General features: G+C 42.3%; 7 non-coding genes and 9 pseudogenes across 7 annotated transcripts; all 16 read left to right on the top strand.

The window, feature by feature from the left end:
- Positions 1-485: 485 nt before the first annotated feature.
- On the top strand, positions 486-605 carry LOC142543822 (5S ribosomal RNA). The gene has a single exon (XR_012819898.1). It is a non-coding gene; the product is annotated as a 5S ribosomal RNA (ribosomal RNA).
- Positions 606-1,289: 684 nt separating this feature from the next.
- Positions 1,290-1,409, top strand: LOC142543909 (5S ribosomal RNA; annotated as a pseudogene).
- Positions 1,410-2,093: 684 nt separating this feature from the next.
- LOC142543891 (5S ribosomal RNA) lies at positions 2,094-2,213 on the top strand (annotated as a pseudogene).
- A 683-nt stretch (positions 2,214-2,896) lies between these two features.
- On the top strand, positions 2,897-3,015 carry LOC142543784 (5S ribosomal RNA). The gene has a single exon (XR_012819862.1). It is a non-coding gene; the product is annotated as a 5S ribosomal RNA (ribosomal RNA).
- A 682-nt stretch (positions 3,016-3,697) lies between these two features.
- Positions 3,698-3,815, top strand: LOC142543950 (5S ribosomal RNA; annotated as a pseudogene).
- Positions 3,816-3,940: 125 nt separating this feature from the next.
- LOC142543855 (5S ribosomal RNA) lies at positions 3,941-4,059 on the top strand (annotated as a pseudogene).
- Positions 4,060-5,432: 1,373 nt separating this feature from the next.
- LOC142544045 (5S ribosomal RNA) lies at positions 5,433-5,551 on the top strand. Its single transcript, XR_012820013.1, has one exon. It is a non-coding gene; the product is annotated as a 5S ribosomal RNA (ribosomal RNA).
- A 681-nt stretch (positions 5,552-6,232) lies between these two features.
- Positions 6,233-6,351, top strand: LOC142543906 (5S ribosomal RNA; annotated as a pseudogene).
- Positions 6,352-7,030: 679 nt separating this feature from the next.
- LOC142544058 (5S ribosomal RNA) lies at positions 7,031-7,149 on the top strand. Its single transcript, XR_012820026.1, has one exon. It is a non-coding gene; the product is annotated as a 5S ribosomal RNA (ribosomal RNA).
- A 681-nt stretch (positions 7,150-7,830) lies between these two features.
- Positions 7,831-7,949, top strand: LOC142543742 (5S ribosomal RNA). Its single transcript, XR_012819823.1, has one exon. It is a non-coding gene; the product is annotated as a 5S ribosomal RNA (ribosomal RNA).
- A 1,089-nt stretch (positions 7,950-9,038) lies between these two features.
- Positions 9,039-9,157, top strand: LOC142543916 (5S ribosomal RNA; annotated as a pseudogene).
- A 1,573-nt stretch (positions 9,158-10,730) lies between these two features.
- On the top strand, positions 10,731-10,849 carry LOC142543769 (5S ribosomal RNA). Its single transcript, XR_012819848.1, has one exon. It is a non-coding gene; the product is annotated as a 5S ribosomal RNA (ribosomal RNA).
- A 682-nt stretch (positions 10,850-11,531) lies between these two features.
- Positions 11,532-11,650, top strand: LOC142543915 (5S ribosomal RNA; annotated as a pseudogene).
- Positions 11,651-12,332: 682 nt separating this feature from the next.
- On the top strand, positions 12,333-12,450 carry LOC142543872 (5S ribosomal RNA; annotated as a pseudogene).
- Positions 12,451-13,131: 681 nt separating this feature from the next.
- On the top strand, positions 13,132-13,249 carry LOC142543782 (5S ribosomal RNA). The gene has a single exon (XR_012819860.1). It is a non-coding gene; the product is annotated as a 5S ribosomal RNA (ribosomal RNA).
- A 458-nt stretch (positions 13,250-13,707) lies between these two features.
- On the top strand, positions 13,708-13,829 carry LOC142543947 (5S ribosomal RNA; annotated as a pseudogene).
- The last annotated feature ends 4,853 nt before the right edge of the window (positions 13,830-18,682 follow it).

Genomic DNA, 18,682 nt, shown 5'->3' with positions numbered 1-18,682 from the left:
TTAGGCCGAATTCTTTCTCTAAGACCCTCTAATTTGCGATTTTCCGCTTCTGTTAAGCTTCCGTTTCCTCGAAAAATCCTCTTAGGAAGTTCGAAATTCGATTCCAGTTCCACTTTATCGTATATCAGGCATAATAATAGCTTTACATTCGCTACTTTCTTTTTATTGCATTTTTTTCTATTTTCCAGAAACATTTAGCGATTTTTGTTGTCGTGAGCCGGTTTTGTGCAGAAAGGTATGACGCAGATTACTCCATAGACGGTTGACTTATTAGAAACAATTATTTTGACTATTTTAGCCATAATTTACTTAAACGGTCGCGGCACGAGGACTTTCCAGGGAGGTCACCCATCCTAGCTCTACCATCGCGCCAGAACGCTTAACTTCATGGTTCTAATTGGGCGAGAGCAGTGCCGCGTGTTGTCCATCGCCGCCCGCTCCAAACGTACTCGAGCGATATCAGAATAAACATCCCACTCAATGTCGGGTGCGATCAAACTAGCACTAATGCACCGGATCCCATCAGAACTCCGAAGTTAAGCGTGCTTGGGCGAGAGCAGTACAAGGACGGGTGCATCCCTTGGGAAGTCCTCGTGTTGCACCCTTTTTCGTGTTTTTCTATTTTTGATTACTTGTTGACAGACGATTTTCGGCTCAAATCATCTGAATCTTGATCGGGACCTGATAAGACATGTGAAATCAACGTAGCTCGGGCACTGCCGGATTTTGACAAAATTGTAGGCTAATTTGATTGAAACGGGCCAACGAACGAGACTCATTACTCCGCAATGAGCTGGCGAGATTTTGGCCGAATTCCTTCTCTAGGACCCTCTAATTTGCGATTTTCCGCTTCTGTTAAGCTTCCGTTTCCTCATAAAATCCGCTTAGGAAGTTCAAAATTCGATTCCAGTTCCACTTTATCGTATCTCAGGCATAATAATAGCTTTACATTCGCTACTTTCTTCTCCTTACATTTTTTTTCTATTTTCCGGAAACATTTAGCGATTTTTGTTGTCGTGAGCCGGTTCTGTGCGGAAAGGTATGACGCAGATTACTCCATAGATGGTTGACTTATTAAAAATAATTATTTTGACTGTTTTAGCCATAATTTACGTTAACGATCACGACACGAGGACTTCTCAGGGAGGTCACCCATCCTAGATCTACCATCGCGCCAGAACGCTTAACTTTATGGTTCTGATTGGGCGAGAGCAGTGCCGCGTGTTGTCCATCGCCGCCCGCTCCACACGTACTCGAGCGATATCGGAATAAACATCCCACTCAATGTCGGGTGCGATCAAACTAGCACTAATGCACCGGATCCCATCAGAACTCCGAAGTTAAGCGTGCTTGGGAGAGAGCAGAACTAGGATGGGTGCATCCCCTGGGAAGTCTTCGTGTTGCACCCTTTTTCGTGTTTTTCTATTTTTGATTACTTGTTGACAGACGATTTTCGGCTCAAATCATCTGAATCTCGATCGGGACCAGATAAGACATGTGAAATCAACGTAGCTCGGGCACTGCCGGATTTTGACAAAATTGTTGGCTAATTTGATTGAAACGGGCCAACGAACGAGACTCATTACTCCGCAATGAGCTGGCGAGATTTTGGCCGAATTCCTTCTCTAGGACCCTCTAATTTGCGATTTTCCGCTTCTGTTAAGCTTCCGTTTCCTCGAAAAATCCGCTTAGGAAGTTCAAAATTCGATTCCAGTTCCACTTTATCGTATCTCAGGCATAATAATAGCTTTACATTCGCTACTTTCTTCTCCTTACATTTTTTTTCTATTTTCCGGAAACATTTAGCGATTTTTGTTGTCGTGAGCCGGTTCTGTGCGGAAAGGTATGACGCAGATTACTCCATAGATGGTTGACTTATTAAAAATAATTATTTTGACTGTTTTAGCAATAATTTACGTTAACGATCACGACACGAGGACTTCTCAGGGAGGTCACCCATCCTAGCTCTACCATCGCGCCAGAACGCTTAACTTTATGGTTCTGATTGGGCGAGAGCAGTGCTGCGTGTTGTCCATCGCCGCCCGCTCCACACGTACTCGAGCGATATCAGAATAAACATCCCACTCAATGTCGGGTGCGATCAAACTAGCACTAATGCACCGGATCCCATCAGAACTCCGAAGTTAAGCGTGCTTGGGAGAGAGCAGAACTAGGATGGGTGCATCCCCTGGGAAGTCCTCGTGTTGCACCCTTTTTCGTGTTTTTCTATTTTTGATTACTTGTTGACAGACGATTTTCGGCTCAAATCATCTGAATCTCGATCGGGACCAGATAAGACATGTGAAATCAACGTAGCTCGGGCACTGCCGGATATGGACAAAATTGTAGGCTAATTTGATTGAAACGGGCCAACGAACGAGACTCACTACTCCGCAATGAGCTGGCGAGATTTTGGCCGAATTCCTTCTATAAGACCCTCTAATTTGCGATTTTCCGCTTCTGTTAAGCTTCTGTTTCTTCGAAAAATCCGCTTAGGAAGTTCGAAATTCGATTCCAGTTCCACTTTATCGTATCTCAGGCATAATAATAGCTTTACATTCGCTACTTTCTTCTTCTTACATTTTTTTTCTATTTTCCGGAAACATTTAGCGATTTTTGTTGTCGTGAGCCGGTTCTGTGCGGAAAGGTATGACGCAGATTACTCCGTAGACGGTTGACTTATTAAAAACAATTATTTTGACTATTTTAGCCATAATTTTCGTAAACGGTCGCGACACGAGGACTCCCAGGGAGGTCACCCTTCCTAGCTCTACCATCGCGCCAGAACGCTTAACTTCATGGTTCATATTGGGCGAGTCCAGTGCTGCGTGTTGTCCATCGCCGTCCGCTCAACACGTACTCGAGGGATATAACAATAAACATCACACTCAATGTCGGTTGCGATCATACCAGCTCTAATGCACCGGATCCCATCAGAACTCCGAAGTTAAGCATTCTTGGGCGAGAGCAGTACTAGGATGGGTGACCCTCGGCGAAGTCCTCGTGTTGCACCCCTTTTCGTGTTTTTCTATTTCTGATTACTTGTTGCCAGACGATTTTCGGCTCAAATCATCTGAATCTCGATCGGGACCAGATAAGACATGTGAAATCAACGTAGCTCGGGCACTGCCGGATTTGGACAAAATTGTAGGCTAATTTGATAGTAAACGGGCCAACGAACGAGACACAATACTCCGCAATGAGCTAGCGAGATTTTGGCCGAATTTCTTATCTAAGACCCTCTAATTTGCGATTTTCCGCTTCTGTTAAGCTTCCGTTTCCTCGAAAAATCCGCTTAGGAAGTTCGAAATTCGATTCCAGTTCCACTTTATCGTATCTCAGGCATAATAGCTTTACATTCGCTACTTTCTTTTTCTTACATTTTTTTTCTATTTTCCGGAAACATTTAGCGATTTTTGTTGTCGTGAGCCGGTTCTATGCGGAAAGGTATAACGCAGATTACTCCATAGACGGTTGAATTATTAAAAACAATTATTTTGACTGTTTTAGCCATCATTTACGTAAACGGTCGCGACACGAGGACTTCCCGGGGAGTTCACCCATCCTAGCTCTACCATCGCGCCAGAACGCTTAACTTCATGGTTCTGATTGGGCGAGAGCAGTGCCGCGTGTTGTACATTGCCGTCCGCTCCACACGTACTCGAGGGATATAACAATAAACATCCCACTCAATGTCGGTTGCGATCATACCAGCACTAATGCACAGGATCCCATCAGAACTCCGAAGTTATGCGTGCTTGGGCGAGAGCAGTACTAGGAAGAGTGACCCCCTGGGAGGTCACCCATCCTAGCTCTACCATCGCGCCAGAACGCTTAACTTCATGGTTCTGATTGGGCGAGAGCAGTTCCGCGTGTTGTCCATCGCCGCCCGCTCTACACGTACTCGAGGGATATAAGAATAAACATCCCACTCAATGTCGGGTGCAATCATAACAGCACTAATGCACCAGATCCCATAAGAACTCCGAAATTAAGCGTGTTTGGGCGGGAGCAGTACAAAGATGGGTTACCCCCTGGGAAGTCCTCGTGTTGCACCTCTTTTTGTGTTTTTCTATTTTTGATTACTTGTTGACAGAAGATTTTCGGCTCAAATCATCTGAATCTCGATCGGGACCAGATAAGACATGTGAAATCAACGTAGCTCGGACACTGCCGGATTTGGACAAAATTGTAGGCTAATTTGATTGTAAATGGGCCAACAAGGAGCCTCATTACTCCGCAATGAGCTGGCGAGATTTTAGATGAATTCCTTATCTAAGACCCTCTAATTTACGATTTTCCGCTTCTGTTAAGCTTTTGTTTCCTCGAGAAATCCGCTTAGGAAATTCGAAATTCGATTCCGATTCCACTTTATCGTATCCCAGGCATAATAATGTTTTACATTCTCTACTTTCTTCTTCTTATTTTTTTCTATTTTCTGGAAATATTTAGCGATTTTTGTTGTCGTAGGCCGGTTCTGTGCGGAAGGGTATGACGCAGATTACTTCGTAGGGAGTTGACTTATTAAAAACAATTATTTCGACTATTTTAGTCATAATTTATGTAAACGTTCGCGACACGAAGACTTCCAAGGGAGGTCAGTCATCCTAGCTCTGCCATCACGCCAGAACGCTTAACTTCATGGTTCTGATTGGGCGAGAGCAGTGCCGCATGTTGTCCATCGCCGCCCACTCCACACGTACTCGAGGGATATAATAATAAACATCCCACTCAATGTCGGGTGCGATCATATCAGCACTAATGCACCGGATCTCATTTGAACTCCGAAGTTAAGCGTGGTTGGGCGAGAGCAATACTAGGATGGGTGACAAAATATTTTCGGCTCGAATCATCTGAATCTCGATCGGGACCAGATAAGACATGTGAAATCAACGTAGCTCCGGCACTGTCGGATTTGGACAAAATTGTAGGCTAATTTGATTGTAAACGGGCCAACCAACGAGACTCATTACTCTGCAATGAGTGGGCGAGATTTTACCCGAATTCATTCTCTAAGACCCTCTAATTTGCGATTTTCCGCTTCTTTTAAGCTTCCGTTTCCTCGGGAAATCCGCTTAGGAAGTCCGAAATTAGATTCTGATTCCACTTTATCGTATCCCAGGCATAGTAATAGCTTTTCATTCTCTATTTTTGTTGTCATGAGCCGGTTCTGTGCGGAAGGGTATGATGCAGATTTCTCCGTAGACGATTAACTTATTAAAAACAATTATTTCGACTGTTTTAGCCATAATTTACGTAAACGGTCGCGACACGAGGACTTCCCAGGGAGGTCACCCATCCTAGCTCAGCCATCGCGCCAGAACGCTTAACTTTATGGTTCTGATTGGGCGAGAGCAGTGCCGCGTGTTGTCCATCGCTGCCCTCTCCACACTTACTCGAGGGATATAAGAATAAACATTCCACTCAATGTCATGTGCGATCAAACCAGCACTAATGCACCGGATCCCATCAGAACTCCGAAGTAAAGCGTGCTTGGGCGAGACCAGTACTAGGATGGGTGACCCCCTGCGAAGTCCTCGTGTTGCACCCATTTTCGTGTTTTTCTATTTTTGATTACTTGTTTACAGACTATTTTCGACTCAAGTCATCTGAATCTCGATCGGGGCTAGATAAGACATGTGAAATCAACGTAGCTCGGACACTGCAGGATTTGGACAAAATTGTAGGCTAATTTGATTGTAAACGGGTCAACGAACAAGACTCATTTCTCCGCAATGAGCTGTCGATATTTTAGCCGGATTTCTTCTCTAAGACCCTATTATTTGCAATTTTCCGCTTCTCTTAAGCTTCCGTTTTCTTGATAAATCCGCTTAGGAAGTTAGAAATTCGATTCAGTTTCTATTTTATCGTATTCCAGGCATAATAATAGCTTTACATTCTTTATTTTCTTCTTCATATTTTTTCTTATTTTCCGAAAACATTTTGCGATTTTTGTTGTCGTGAGCCAGTTTTGTGCAGAAGGGTATGACGCAGTTTATTCTGTAGACGGTTGACTTATAAATACAATTATTTCGACTGTTTTAGCCATAATTTACGTAAACGGTCGCGACACGAGGACTTCTCTTGGAGGTCAACCATCCTGGCTCTGCCATCGTGCCAGAACACTTAACTTCATGGTTCTGATTGGGATAGAGCAGTGCCGCGTGTTGTCCATCGCCGCCCGCTCCACACTTAATCGAGGGATATAAGAATAAACATCCCACTAAATGTCAGGTGTGATCATACCAGCACAAATGCACCGGATCCAATCAGAACTCTGAAGTTAAGCGTGTTTGGGCGAAAGCAGTACTAGCATGGGTGACCCCTTTGTAAGTCCTCGTGTTGCACCCTTTTCGTGTTTTTCTATTTTTGATTACTTGTTGACAGAAGATTTTCGGCTCAAATCATCTGAATCTCGATCGGGACCAGATAAGACATGTGAAATCAACGTAGCTCGGGAAATGCCGGATTTGGACAAATTTTTAGGCTAATTTGATTGTAATCGGGCCAACGAACGAGATTCATTGCTCCGCAATGAGCTGGCGAGATTTTAGCCGAATTCCTTCTCTAAGACCCTCTAATTTGCGATTTTCCGCTTCTCTTAAGCTTCCGTTTCCTCGAGAAATCAGCTTAGGAAGTTCGAAATTCGGTTCAGGTTCCATTTTATCATATCTCAGGCATAATAATAGCTTAACTTTTGCTATTTTCTTCTTATTTTTTATCTATTTTCTGGAAACATTTAGCGATTTTTGTTGTCGTGAGCCAGTTCTATGCGGAAGGGTATGATGCAGATTACTCCGTAGATGGTTGGCTTATTAAAAATAATTATTTTAACTGTTTTAGACATAAATTACGTAAATGATCGCGACACGAGTACTTCCCAGGGAGGTCACCCATCCTAGCTCTGCCATCGCGCCAGAACGCTTAACTTCATGGTTCTGATTGGGCGAGAGCAGTGCCGCGTGTTGTCCATCGCCGCCCGCTCCACACGTACTCGAGGGATATAATAATAAACATCCTACTCAATGTCGGGTGCGATCATACCAGCACTATTGCACCGGATCCCATAAGAACTCCGAAGTTAAGCGTGTTTGGACGAGATAAGTACTAGGATGGGTGACCCCCAGGGAAGTCCTCATGTTGCACCCCTTTTCGTGTTTTTCTATTTTTGATTACTTGTTGACAGAAGATTTTTGGCTCAAATTATCTGACTCTCGATCGGGACAAGATAAGACATGTGAAATCAACGTAGGTCGGGCATTGTCGGATTTGGACAAAATTGTAGGCTAATTTGATTGTAAACGGGCCAACGAACGAGACTCATTACTCCGCAATGAGTTGGCGAGATTTTAGCCAAATTCCTTATCTAAGACTCTCTAATTTGCGATTTTCCGCTTCTGTTAAGCTTCCGTTTCCTCGGGAAATCCGCTTAGGAAGTTTGAAATTCGATTTCGTTCCATTTTATCGTATCCCAGGCATATTAATAGCTTTATGTTTTCTATTTTCTTCTTCTTATTTTTTTCTATTTTCCAGAAACATTTAGCGATTTTTGTTGTCGTGAGCAAGTTGTATGCGGAAGGGTATGACGCAGATTACTCCGTAGACGGTTGACTTATTAAAAACAATTATTTCGACTGTTTTAGCCATAATTTACGTAAACGATCGCAACATGAGGACTTCCCAGGGAGGTCAACCATCCTAGCTCTGCCATCGCGCCAGAATGCTAAACTTCATGGTTCTGATTGGGCGATACCAGTACCGTATGTTGTCCATCGCCGCCCGCTCCACACGTACTCGAGGGATATAAGAATAAACATCCGAATCAATTTCGAGTGCGATCGTACCAGCATTAATGCACCGGATCCCATCAGAACTCCGAAGTTAAGCGTGTTTGGGCGAGAGCAGTACTAGGATGAGTGACCCCTTGAGAAGTCCTCGTGTTGCACCCCTTTTCGTGTTTTTCTATTTTTGATTACTTGTTGATAGAAGATTTTCGGCTCAAATCATCTAAATCTCGATCGGGACTAGATAAAACATGTGAAATCAACGTAGCTCGGGCACTGCCAGATTTAGACAAAATTGTAGGCTAATTTGATTGTAAATGTGCCAACGAACGAGACTAATTAATCCGCAATGAGCTGGGGAGATTTTAGCTGAATTCCATCTCTAAAACCCTCTAATTGATGATTTTCCTCTTCTGTTAAGCTTCCGTTTCCTCGAGAAATCCGCTTAGGAAGTTCGAAATTCGATTTCGGTTCCATTTTATCGTATCCTGGCATAATAATAGCTTACATTCGCTATTTTCTTCTTATTCTTTTTTTTCTATTTTCTGTAAACATTTAGCGATTTTTTTTCTATGACGCAGATTACTCTGAGACGGTTGACTTATTAAAAACCATTATTTCGGCTGTTTTAGCCATAATTTACGTAAACGTTCGCGACACGAGGACTTCCCAGGGAGGTCACCCATCCTAGCTCTGCCATCGCGCCAGAACGCTTAACTTCATGGTTTGATTGGGCGAGAGCGGTGCCGCGTGTTGTCCCTAGCCGCCCGCTCCACACGTACTCGAGGGATATAAGAATAAACATCCCACTCAATGTTGGGTGCGATCATACCAGGAACTCCGAAGTTAAGTGGCTTGGGCGAGAGAAGTACTAGGATGGGTGACCCGTGGGAAGTCGCCGTGTTGCACCTTTTTTCGTGTTTTTCTATTTTCGAATACTTGTTGACAGACGATTTTCGGCTGCAATCATCCTAATCTCGATCGGGACCAGATAAGACATGTTAAATCAACGTAGCCCGGGCAGTTCCGTATTTGGAAAAAATTGTAGGCTAATTTGATCGTAAACGGGCCAACGAACGAGACTCATCACTACGCAATGGCTGGCGAGATTTTATCCGAATCTTAGCTCTGCCATCGCGCAAGAACGCTTAAGTTCATAGTTCTGATTGGGCAGGAGCAGTGCCGCGTGTTCTCCCTCGTCGCCCGCTTCACACATACTCGAGGGATATAAGAATAAACAGCCCACCAAATGTCGGGTTCGATTATACCAGCACTAATGCACCGGATCCCATCAGAACTATGAAGTTATGCGTGCTTGGGTGAGAGCAGCACTAGAATGGGTGACCCCCTGGGAAGTCCCCGTGTTGCACCCCTTTTCGTGTTTTTCTATTTTCGATTACTTGTTGACAGACGATTTTCGGTTACAATTATCTGAATCTCGATCGGGACCAGATAAGAAATGTGAAATTTATGTAGCTCGGGCCGTGCAAGATTTGGACAAATTTGTAGGCTAATTTGATTGTAAACGGGCCAACGAACGAGACTCATTCTACGCAATGAGGTGGCAAGATTTTAGCCAAATTTCTTCTCTAAGACCCTCTAATTTGCAATTTTTCGCTTCTATTAAGCTTTTGTTTCCTCGAGAAATCCACTTAGGAAGTTTGAAATTCGATTTCGGTTCCATTTTATCGTGTCCCAAGCATAGAAATTGATGCGAACATGGGTGGTCAAGCTCCAAAGAATGAATGGGATCCATTAAAGTTGCCGGAGGGACCAATCACGACGGGAAGACTGAAGAGTTTCAAGGAAGCATTGCATAGGCTTATGAGCAAAGGAGAAGGACTTACAAACGATGCATGGGAGTACGTTTGGGGACCAAAGGAACATTATTCAAGCAACAATTGAGGAAGATTCTCGAATACCATACGCGTTCCAAGAAAAAAAATCCAGAACCTACACGGACCCGAGCACGAACCTGTACACGGGGTCCGTGTACCTTACACTCGAGCATGAGGAATCCAGAGCTTACACGGACCCGAGAACGGACCTGTACACGGGGTCCGTGTCCCTTACATTCGACAATGAGAAGTACAGTGTCTACACCGACCCCATTCCAGACCCAGACACGGGGTCCGTGTCCTTCGATTTGTTTGGCGGAAATAACTCGATTTTTACCTTATTTGGTGCATGAGATAATTTGGGAACATTATCTTTTCATATCCTTTTGATTTGATATGTATATTTGATGGATTTTGAACATTGAACACAATTATTGAGTATTGAATTAATTTGTCTTGAGTTTTCTCTCAAACAACAAAAGCTTTTTGCTTTGTATTTATTAAAATCAAACTTATCAAGGATTCGTTCTTGTGGCGTTTGTCGATTGATATCATACAGATTGTCAAGGACATGTTCTTTGAAGGTTCGTCTGATTCTTTAATTGTTTCAGTCGTGAATATTTGTTGCAGAGTTTTATAGCTTAGAGGTGAGTATCACAAATTCATACTTGTTTCAAAAGAACGGGACAACATCGATCCTTGTTCATTATTGAATCGAGGGCGCGATTCCAATTAATCGTGTTTGCTATTCGCTCGTACGAGGATTCATATCAGAAACATCTTTACATTCGCTAATTACTTCTTTTTTTTTTCTATTTTCTGGAAACATTTAGCGATTTTTGTTGTCGTTTTCAGGTTCTGTGCGGAAGGGTATGACGCAGATTACTACGGAGATGGTTAACTTATTAAAAAAAATTATTTCGAATGGTTTAGCCATAATTTAAGTAAAAGGTTGCGACATGAGAATTTCACAGGGAAGTCACCCATCCTAGCTCTGTCGTCTTAACTTCATGGTTCTGATTGGGCGAGAGCAGTGCCACGTCTTGTCTCTCGCCGCCCGCTCCACACGTACTCGAAGGATATCAGAATAAACAGCCCACACAATGTCGGGTGCGATCATACCAGCACTAATGCACCGGATCCCATCAGAACTCCGAAGTAAAGCGTGCTTGGGCAAGAGCAGTACTAGGATGGGTGACCCCCTGGGAAGTCCTCGTGTCACACCCCTTTTCATGTTTTTCTATTTTCGATTACTTGTTGACAGACGATTTTCGGCTACAATCATAAGAATCTCGATCGGGACCAGATAAGAAATGTGAAATTTACGTAGCTCAGGCCGTGCCGGATTTGGACAAAATTGTAGGCTAATTTGATTGTAAACGGGCCAACGAACGAGACTCATTACTACGCAATGAGCTGGCAAGATTTTAGACGAATTCTTTCTCTAAGACCCTCTAATTTGCGATTTTTCGCTTCTGATGAGCTTCTGTTTCCTCGAGAATTCCGCTTAAGAAGTTTGAAATTCGATTCAGGTTCCATTTTATTGTATCACAGGCATAGAAATATCTTTACATTCGCTAAGTACTTTTTCTTATTTTTTTTTGTTTTCTGGAAACATTTAGCGATTTTTCTTGTCATTAGCCGGTTCTGTGCGGAAGGGTATGAGGCAGATTACTCTGGAGACGGTTAACTTATTAAAAATAATTATTTCGAATGGTTTAGTCATAATTTACGTAAATGGTCGCGACACGAGGACTTCACAGGGATGTCACCCATCCTAGCTCTGCCATCACGCAAGAACGCTTAACTTCATGGTTCTGATTGGGCAAGAGCAGTGCCGCGTGTTGTCCCTAGCCGCCTGCTCCACACGTACTCGAGGGACATAAGAATAAACAGACCTTTCAATGTCGGGTGCGATCATACAAGCTCTAATGCACCGGATCCCATCAGAACTTCGAAGCTAAGCGTGCTTGGGCAATAGCAGTACTAGGATAAGTGAATCCATGGGAAGTCCTCGGGTTGCACCCCATTTCGTTTTTTTCTATTTTCGATTACTTGTTTACAGACGATTTTCGGCTCCAATCATATGAATCTCGGTCGGGACCAGATAAGAAATATGAAACTAACGTATCTGGGGCAGTGCTGGATTTGAACAAAATTGTAGGTTAATTTGATTGTAAACGGGCCAACGAACGAGACTCATTACTACCCAATGAGCTGGCAAGATTTTTGCCGTATTCCTTCTCTAGAACCCTCTAATTTGCGATTTTCTGCTTCTGTTAAGCTTCCATTTCCTCGAGAAATCGGCTTAGGAAGTTTGAAATTCGATTCCGGTTCCATTTTATCGTATCCCAGGCATAGCAATAGCTTTACATTCGTTAATTTTCTTCTTCTTATTTTTTTCTATTTTCTGGAAACATTTATCGATTTTCGTTGTCGTGAGTCGGTTATGTGCGGAAGGGTATGACGCAGATTACCTCGGAGACGGTTACCTTATTAAAAACAATTATTTCGAACGGTTTAGCCATAATTTATGTAAAAGGTCGCGACACGAGGACTTCGCAGGAAGGTCACCCATTCTAGCTCCGCCATCGCACAAAACGCTTAACTTCATGATTCTGCTTGGGCGAGAGCAGTGCCGCGTGTTGTCCCTCGACGCCCGCTCCACACGTACTCGAGGCATCGATGAATAAACATCCCACCCAATGTTGGGTGTGATCATACCAGCACTAATGCACCGGATCCCATCAAAACTCCGAACATAAGCGTGCTAGGGCGAGAGCAGTACTAAGATGGTGACCCACTGGGAAGTCCTCGTGTTTCACCCCTTTTCGTGTTTTTCTATTTTCGATTACTTGTTGACTGACGATTTTCGGCTCCAATCATATAACTCTCGATCGGGATCAGATAAGTAATGTGAAATTAACGTAGCTCGAGCCGTGCCGGATTTGGACAAAATTTTAGGCTAATTTGATGTAAACAGGCCAACGAAGGAGACTCGTTACTCCGCAATGAGCTGGCGAGATTTTAGCTGAATTTCTTCTCTAAGACCCTCTAATTTGCGATTTTTCGCTTCTGTTAAGCTTTCGTTTCCTCGAGAAATCCGCTTATGATGTTCGAAATTCGATTCCGGTTCCATTATATCGTATCCCGGGCATAGCAATAGCTTTACATTCGTTAATTTCTTCTTCTTATTTTTTTATATTTTCTTGAAACATTTAGCGATTTACGTTGTCGTGAGCTAGTTCTGTTCAGAAGGGTATGACGCAGATTACTCTGGAGACGGTTAACTTATTAAAAAAAATTATTTCGAACGGTTTAGCCATAATTTACGTAAACGGTCGCGATACGAGAATTTCCCAGGCAGATCACCTATCCTAGCTCTGTCATCGTGCAAGAACGCTTAACTTCATGGTTCTGATTGGACAAGAGCAATGCCACGTGTTGTCCCTCGCCGCCCGCTCCACACGTACTCGAGGCATCGATGAATAAACATCCCACCCAATGTTGGGTGTGATCATACCAGCACTAATGCACCGGATCCCATCAGAACTCCGAAGTTAAGCGTGCTTGGATGAGAGCAGTACTAGGATGGTGACCCCCTGGGAAATCCTCGTGTGGCATCCCTTTTCATGTTTTTCTATTTTTGATTATTTGTTGACAGACTATTTTCGGCTCCAATCATATGAATCTCGATCGGGACCAGATAGGAAATGTGAAATTAACGTAGCTGGGGCCGTGCCGGATTTGGACAAAATTGTAAGCTAATTTGATAGTAAACGGGCCAACACAAGAGACTCATTACTCCGTAATGAGCTGGCAAGATTTTAGCCGAATTCCTTCTCTAAGACCATCTAATTTGCGATTTTCCGCTTCTGTTAAGCTTTATTTTCCACGAGAAATCTGCTTATAAACGGTCGCGACACGAGGTCTTCCCAGGAAGGTCACCCATCCTAGCTCTGTCATCGCGCAAGAACGCTTAACTTCATGGTTCTGATTGGGCGAGAGCAGTGACCCGTGTTGTGCCTCACCACCCACTCCACACGTACTCGAGGCATAGAAGAATAAACATCCCACCCAATGTTGGGTGTGATCATAATAATAGCACTAATGCACCAGATCCCATCAGAACTCCGAAGTTAATTGTGTTTGGGCGGGAGCAGTACTAGGATGGGTGAATCCATGGGAAGTCCTCGGGTTGCACCCCTTTTCGTTTTTTTCTATTTTCGATTACTTGTTTACAGACGATGTTCGGCTCCAATCATATGAATCTCGGTCGGGACAAGATAAGAAATGTGAAATTAACGTAGCTCTTGCTATGCTGGATTTGGACAAAATTGTAGGCTAATTTGATTGTAAACAGGCCAACGAACGAGACTCAATACTACGGAATGAGCTAGCGAGATTTTACCCGAATTCTTCCTCTAAGACCCTCTAATTTGCGATTTTTCGCTTCTATTAAGCTTCCGTTTCCTCGAGAAATCCGCTTAGGAAGTTCGAAATTTGATTCCGATTCCATTTTATCATATCCCAGGCATAATAATAGCTTTACATTCGCTATTTTCTTCTTCATAATTTTTTTCTGTTTTCTGGAAACATTTAGCTATTTTCGTTGTCATTAGCCGGTTCTGTGCGGAAGGGTATGACGCAGATTACTTCGGAGACGGTTAACTTATTAAAAAAAATTTTTTCGAATGGTTTAGTCATAATTTACGTAAATGGTCGCGACACGAGGTCTTCACAGGGTGGTCACCCATTCTAGCTCTGCCATCGCGCAAGAACGCTTATCTTCATGGTTCTGATTGGGCGAGAGCAGTGCCGCGTGTTGTCCCTAGCCGCCTGCTCCACACGTACTCGAGGGATATAAGAATAAACAGACATTTCAATGTCGGGTGCGATAAAACCAGCACTAATGCACCGGATCCCATCAGAACTTCGAAGTTAAGCGTGCTTGGGCGAGAGTGATATGTGTGATTTTTATGTGCTTTATTACATTAGTTTGTGTGTGTTTGCATTGTGCATGCGTACATTTCGTTTACATTTTGTTCATTTTAGAGTAAACATTTGCATGCGAACGTGTGTCACTTGGATGTGACGAATTTGCAGGAAAAATGGCCGGAAAAACGGAAGTCGGAGCCAAGTGCTAAGCCAACAAGATTGTGTACAGAAAGGTTGGCGCCCGAGCGGTAATTTTCTACCGCTCGGGCGCGAGAAGCGAGTTGCTGAAGAGACGGACAGAAGATGTGGCGCTCGGGCGGTGAAATTCTACCGCCCGAGCGCGAGAAGTGATCCACAAGGAAGAAATTACAGAAGATTGGCGCTCGAGCGGTACTTTTCTACCGCCCGAGCGCCAGAAGTCGCATACTCCAGGCATTCTACAGAGAGTGTGGCGCTCGAGCGGTACTTTTCTACCGCCCGAGCGCCACCTAATATTGGCAAGATTTCTTGTCCGATCTTTTACCTTATTTTGGAGAAGGGAAGATATGGAAAGGAGGGAGGCACGAATTAGGGATCATTCAGACTCCATTATTCAGCCAACAGAAGCTTTGGAGAGCCTCTGGTGCTTGGATTGAAGATTTGAAGATTTCCGGGCATCGCTCTTCGTGTTTTTCGTCACTTCTAGTATTTCTTGTTTAGTTTTTGTCACTTGAACTTAATTTTGTTGATTTCAATCATGAATTCTAGTAGCTAAACTTTAATATTTGTTGGGATTTAAGGAGAGCCTACCCCAAACTTTGATTTGAATTAATTTTTATTCGATTGTTGAGTAATTCTTGATTATACTATTGTTTTTCTTCGTGTTGTTAGAGCGTAGCTAACTTTAATAACGTTTTTATATAGCCAGTGAGTTCGAGAGAATAACTTGTGATAGGAATGAGTAGTATAATCCGTGGATCTACAATTTACATAGACATATGAAATTGGATACGCGCCGATAGATATAGTCCTTAGGGTCGAAAACTAGGGGATTTCATAAATCGACATGCGATTCACTCTTGTTAAATAACTAAAGACATTTAATTACTTCATTGAGTCGAATTAGTTTGGCATAGCTCGAGAGAGTGTGTTCAATTGTAAAGAAAATCCTGTCGGAAGCATATAATCACTATCGAACGAATTAATAAATTAACGACGGGTAGGTGAACCGAAATTCCAACAAATTCATTTCTCATTGAATTTTACTCAACATTTTAGATATTAATTCTCATTCATTACTTATTAAAGCATTTTATTTACATCTTTCTTTGAGCATAGTAGTATTAATCACTCAATCAAATTTTCGTTGCTAAAAATCTCATAACTGAAAAGATTAATTGTTAAATACAGTCCTCAGTGGAACGATACTCGTACTCACTTACATGATACTATTACTTGACATCGTGCACTTGCGATTAATTTTCGAGCTTACAAAACCATATTTTTATTGGGGATTTTACTGTGCAAGTTTTGCTCGATCAAGTTTTTGGCGCCGTTGCCGGGGATTGAAATTGACAAATTTTTCTTTTTGTTATTTTCTTTAGCTAATTTAAATATTTTTTTTATTTATTTTATTTTATTCCTGCGTGATCTACCATTTTCTATTTTCTTTTTGCAGGAAATTTTCTTGTGCAATACTTTGAGATGTTTCATCGAAAAGTATTCACAAGATTTGCCCAACAACGCGGAGAGCTTTTTTACGCAGCATGGGAGAGATTAGATTATTTAGCAAACAATGTCCTGTATCATGATTTTTCTAACTATTCTCTTCTTAAATTTTTCCTTAATGGTTTGGATGCAGTAACACAAAGATGGGTGATCGACGGAGCACTAACAACAGGCAGTCCACTATTTTGCCGAGATGATGAGGAAATGATACTTTTGTTGGGTGATATGGCGGACTTTGACTACCATAGGTATTGGGGTCTTTTGCCACAGTGTTGGAGTCATCAATACACACAAGATCATTACCCAAAGTTTATAGACCAGCCATCCGAGTTTCAAAATGATGAGAGAGATAGCCATGAACTGATCACGACTCAACTAGAAGATACCATGAATAGGTATGTGGCACTGACTGAGGTAGCTATGGAAAATCAAATTAATTCTCTGCGCAACCTTGAGGAGCAAATAGAAAATATCAAGAAATCCATCTTTCAGAGTCGCCGAGAACAAGAAGTGAAGCGAGATACTCAACCGGTGATCGATCCGGTTTGGTTTGATGATGATGACTCAAACAACCAAGATAGTGAGAATGATGTGGATAAGACTGAAAATCTAGAGTTGTTTGAGCCTCCACTGGTATGTGAGCCTCAGTCGGAAGAGATTTTTGAAGAATTTGCTGATAAAGGAGTGCCGACACTGTTTTTCTCATCTCATGCCGATTATTCAGAGTTGTGTGTTGTTGAGGTGACGAGCTTAATGTGTCTATATCTAGCCAGATTTGAGGGCATATGGAATCCAGACCCAGATGTGGTATCATATGACACTTACTTTGGGCATCAGCCGCTCTTTGATAAGGGCTTCTGAGGGTCAAGCCGACGACTAGAAATCAGGCGCTACTTGGGAGGCAACCCAAGCGTTTTGTATTTTAGTTATTTATTTTAATTTTAGTTGTTGCATTGAGTCTTGTTTCTTTGTGATTTGATTTTGCTCAATTTCTTTTGTGCAGGGTGAGCATATTGGAGACGTGGAAGATTGATGGCCTCAAAAGCTCATACAGTAGGAAAAGATTAATATCCAACTGCAACTACTACATTATAATCAACCATGGGAGTTTTTTATTTTTATTTTTTATTTTTTATTTTTTTTAATTTTTTTGTATGCATGCATTTAATTGTGGGTGTTTGGTCGATTTTTGTCTCTTTTCTTATGTGTCGTTTAATGCATTGGGGACAATGTACACCTTTAGTATGAGGGGGTCGTTTTTCGTATTTGTCATGCATGAGTGTCAGATGATGGTGAAACTAGTAAATTGGTAGGCAATGATGATTGTGGGATAAATAAACTGCATGTTGCTTAGTCTTATCACTCGTTATGAATCCTGAGGTGAATTGAAATCTTTAGATGCACTCATGGTGGATTTTGATAGTGGTGTGAATGACAGTTAAGTTCAAAATAATCTGTGAGGGGTACTGGAGAAACATAAGATGCGAGTAGAACTTGAATGCGTACCTGTTGAAATGAGTGACTAACCAGTGGCATGAACTCAAGTAGAAAATCAAAAGTATTCCTCAAACATCCTTCATCCCAATCGTGCATAGGACCTAAAAATTCATCCATACGCCAGATAAATAAACATGCCCTATAACCAAAGCCTAGGGAGTATGTATGAGAAAACTATGCACCAAAAAGAAAAAAAAAATTGGAATAATAAAGAGGATGTAAAGTGTGGGGGAGCCGAAAAGGGATGAAATCCTTTCCCAAAGGCTAAAAAGAAGGAGATGTAAGGCGTTGAGGAATGTCAGAGAAAATTTCTGACAAGGGCATAGTGAAAATGATCTATATACTCCCAATCTCCCTAAGCCAGTTGAGGAGTTATAACTATTGACCCCATGCCTTTTGATGTTTTACAATGAAATTCTACCACTTTATGTGTTTACTGGTCCGTCCCAAATAGAAACAGAACTCAGTAGAGCGAAACTTGCGTTGACTTGTCTATTTGGCAACCCACATGATTTGCGAATGAAACTGTCTGAAACACAAGCTAGAAAAATCCACGACACGCACAACCACACTCTGTTGGAAAAGAACAAAGGTTGTGCAATGTTTTGAAGGGGCAGTAATAAATGTTGTGATTTGACTAAGTGGATGTGGTTCAAACACCCGCTTGAGGCAGGAGATACCGGTTCGCTACTTCACCATCATTTTAGTTGTTTCAGTACCCTCCCTTTTGTGTTTGTTTCGTGTTTTGATTGTGGTCTATAACCTATTTTACTTGAGGGCAAGCAAAATGTTAGTATGAGGGGGTTTATATGTGTGATTTTTACGTGCTTTATTAAATTAGTTTGTGTGTGTTTGCATTGTGCATGCGTACATTTCGTTTACATTTTGTTCATTTTAGAGTAAACATTTGCATGTGAT

This window comes from Primulina tabacum, chromosome 4 (assembly GCF_025594145.1).
Source record: "Primulina tabacum isolate GXHZ01 chromosome 4, ASM2559414v2, whole genome shotgun sequence".
Taxonomy (NCBI): domain Eukaryota; kingdom Viridiplantae; phylum Streptophyta; class Magnoliopsida; order Lamiales; family Gesneriaceae; genus Primulina; species Primulina tabacum.
The sequence above is the reverse complement of the archived record's forward strand: the minus strand, read 5'-3'. Positions and strand labels throughout refer to the sequence as shown.